General features: G+C 25.3%; 2 protein-coding genes across 5 annotated transcripts in view; one reads left to right on the top strand and one right to left on the bottom strand.

Moving 5' to 3' along the window:
- LOC117178152 (probable phospholipid-transporting ATPase IIB) overlaps positions 1 to 3,486 on the top strand; it is a 133,984-nt gene that overhangs the window by 83,297 nt on the left and 47,201 nt on the right. The window lies entirely within an intron of this gene.
- LOC117178154 overlaps positions 1 to 3,486 on the bottom strand; it is a 17,226-nt gene that overhangs the window by 12,799 nt on the left and 941 nt on the right. The gene's annotated exons all lie outside the window — the stretch shown is intronic.

Below are 3,486 nucleotides of genomic sequence, written 5' to 3'. Positions count from 1 at the left end.
TAAGACGCCATTTTGAAAATACTAAAACGAAAAATCGATCTTTAAACCATGGATTCTCAAAGTTTAGACATTTATTCCACCGGTTAGTGAGATTCCAGGTTATTTACAGACTCGAAAAGCTTTGGAAAATGGTTCACAAAAAAAATAGGCATGAAAAATCACGTTTTTTTTTGTTTAAACTGCATTTTGGGATAATAAGAAAATTTTTTGAGGAATTTCATTGGCACCCTCGGAAAGAGGAGATCTTAAGCAATAAAAATATGTGTCTCAATTTTTTCTAGTGTCGAATAGTCTTAGTTATTGGCCGTTGGTTGAAAAGCAGTGCCCCGGTAGTGGCGTTTTGGCCGTTTAAGGGTTAAAACCACTTAAAATCTCAGAGAAATTTGAGATATTCCTTGAAATCTTTTGATTTTTGAGATGACGTTTATGTTATTTTCGCCAACCCAACGTAAATATTTTAAATGCGTTTGAAGAAAATGTTAAAGAATAGTTGTATAAGCGAGCAATTTAAAAAAGTATGGTAATATTAATTAATGTCCAGAGTTTCTACCCTACCTAGAAAACCTGGCATTGTCAGGGAATTTTTTTTATTCCAGGATATTTTTTCGTGAGCTTAATTTTTTTTCTTAATTATAATTTAAATTAAATAACAATCATTCTTCAGTTGTAAAAGTAGCTTTATGTTACTATATTTAACTACTTTATTGAAAGTGCGTTTTTTTATATGAATTTTTTAACTGAAAATTGAATTTATTCTATTTCTGGTTGAAAATTGATCGTTTTTAGTTGAAAATTCAACAGTTTTTTTTTTTTTTAATATCTTCTCTCCAGGCTGAAAAACCTTTCTTAGTTGAAATTTTAAGTTTAAAAATTGTATTTTTTCTTTGAATTTTTTTTTTTTAACTGAAAATTTAAATCTTCTATTTTTAGTTGAATATTGAACTTTTGGGTTGAAATATCAATTACTTCATTTTTTGTTCAGAATTAATCTTTTAGTTTAAAATTCGTCTTTTTTAGTAGAATTTAATCTTCTTCACCAGTTGAAGATTTCTCATTTTAGTTGCAAATTCCTCAGTTTGGTTCAAAATTAAACAATTGTGTATTTTGTTAAAAAGTCGTGTTTTTTTGCTAGAAAATTAATCTTCTTTTTTGAAAATTCATCTTTTTGGTTGAAAACAAAACTATTTGGTTAAAAATTGAACTCTTAAAAAAGATGCATCTTCTTATTTAAAAATTCATCTATTCCAGTTGAAGATTCATAATTTTATTTAAAAATTCACCAGGTTACTTTAAAATTGTTTTTTTTTATTAAGAAAAATTAATTTTTTATCTGTAAATTAAACTATTCCATTTTTCGTTGAAAACTGATCTTTTTTAGCAAACTGGTGCCAAAAATAAGAACTAGAAAGATTAGGTAAATATTAAAGATACATTTTGATTTGTCCATAAAGTGTTTTCATCATTTTTTTGTAGATTTAAAAGTATTTATTGCATACTAAAAATAAGCGTGTTGCAAAAAAATGTATTATTTGTCCCAGTTTCCTCAATACTAATTTTGATGACTAAACAATCGAAAGTGAGAAATTTGTTTTTTTTGTTTCTTTCTTTTTTACACTTTTAGCCTTTAAAAAAGAAATTTTATTATAGAGAAAATAAACAATTGTCCTTTATTATACTAATTTTCTGTAGGTTAAATAATTTAAACAAATTTATAACTTACCTGCGGATGAGTCTCGGCACAATATTGAACACAGTCTTTTAACCAAGATTCATTAAACGAATAGAATTTCGATTTCATGTAACTCTGCACTTGCCTTAATATATTTTCATTCATTTTTTTTTTACACTCTGCACTGACACATCAAATGCTTTTAAATAATGACCACAGAAAAACGAAAGATCTTTCGCGATTTGAGGTTATGTTAGTAAAAAAAAAAAAGAATTTTACGCGACCGTTTTAATTACTGCAGTTTATTTCCCTTGATCGATGATAAAATTATTTAAGATCTTCTTAAATATTGATTCTCAGAATTGATGATTCTGATAATAAAAAGATACAAATAAGAAATTGGCCGACGTTTACGAACCTCAATGTTCTGCAACGGCAATGCAGCAAGCGCGGCAAGTACAAATTTGTGGGTTTTAAACGTGATTTAAATTGACGGTTGGTAGCACTGCGCTTCGTTTTAAATCTTTAGAAAATGACAGTAATTTGCGAGGATTAAAGTTTATTGACGAATAATTTTTAATCATAAATTTATTGAATACTAGTTATAACAAAAGATCCTAACATTTTTGGAGTTTGCTTTCATTCTGGAGGTTTTTAAAATATTTATTGAAATTTGTTGAATGTTTTTGAATGTTTTTCGAAAACAATATGGTTCTAAAAGAAATGTTTGTAAGTTGAGATTTTTTTCCTGATATTTAAATATTCTTCTTGATAGTTTAAATATGAAATGTAGATTTTATTTTTATTATTATTGTTTCTAAAAAAAGAATGACTTTCTTCGTAAACTGTTCATATAACAGATGGACCATAAAGTCATAAAAAATCTCGTATTTCGTCTACACTTGCACTACGTCGACGTTCACAATCAAATGAAATTTGACCTCAGTTATCAGGAAAGACTTTTTTTTCTTTTCTGTTCGAAAGAATTAGGCGCGAATACTTTTTTGTTGTCTCATGCAATTTTTAAATTGAAATATAAAATAATAAACAATATTTCTATCTTATAGTATATGTATTATCTAAAACAACAGAGAAGAAAAGCAAGAACAATATTTTTTATATTTTATGTAAATGTATTAAAAATCAAGTTTATCTTTTCCAGTCAAATGATTTTTGTTTAAATTTAAATACCCCATTTTCGAATAAAAAAAACGCATACCCTATTATTCTTTAAATATTGTAAATAATCTGTAAAATCTAATGATTTTTTTATTAACAATAGCAATTGTAATTTATTTATTAATTATTTTTTTGTCTTTCATCTAAAATTTTCAACAGTTCAAAATGGAATTTTTTATTTTCTTTATTTTTTAACAGTTTAATTTTTAACACATTATTTTTTAAAAGTTAAAGTTTAAACTCTGTTCAAAATGAAAGCAAATTGAAAATAACAATTTTTTATGTATAACCCCAACGTAACCTAAAATTGTTCAACAATTACATTTTTTTTGTAAATCTTAAGATTTTTTGTTCAAATATAAATTTTCGACGGAAAAACACTAACACAATCCTAAATTGTTATAACTAGTAAATTTTATTATTTTAAACAAATATCATTTTAATTAAATCTATTAAGTTTTATTCAAAAATACTAATTTCAGGTGAAAGACCAACATAACCTGAAGTTGTTCAGAGTCGTAAAATATATATATATATAAACCGGAAATTAACAATTTTAATTTAAAATCTTTATCAAGATTCCTAATTTTCGACGATTTTAGGTTACTTTGAGATTTTACATCTCCATTTGGTATTTT

The sequence above is a fragment of the Belonocnema kinseyi genome, chromosome 8, assembly GCF_010883055.1.
Source record: "Belonocnema kinseyi isolate 2016_QV_RU_SX_M_011 chromosome 8, B_treatae_v1, whole genome shotgun sequence".
Classification (NCBI taxonomy): domain Eukaryota; kingdom Metazoa; phylum Arthropoda; class Insecta; order Hymenoptera; family Cynipidae; genus Belonocnema; species Belonocnema kinseyi.
The sequence above is the reverse complement of the archived record's forward strand: the minus strand, read 5'-3'. Positions and strand labels throughout refer to the sequence as shown.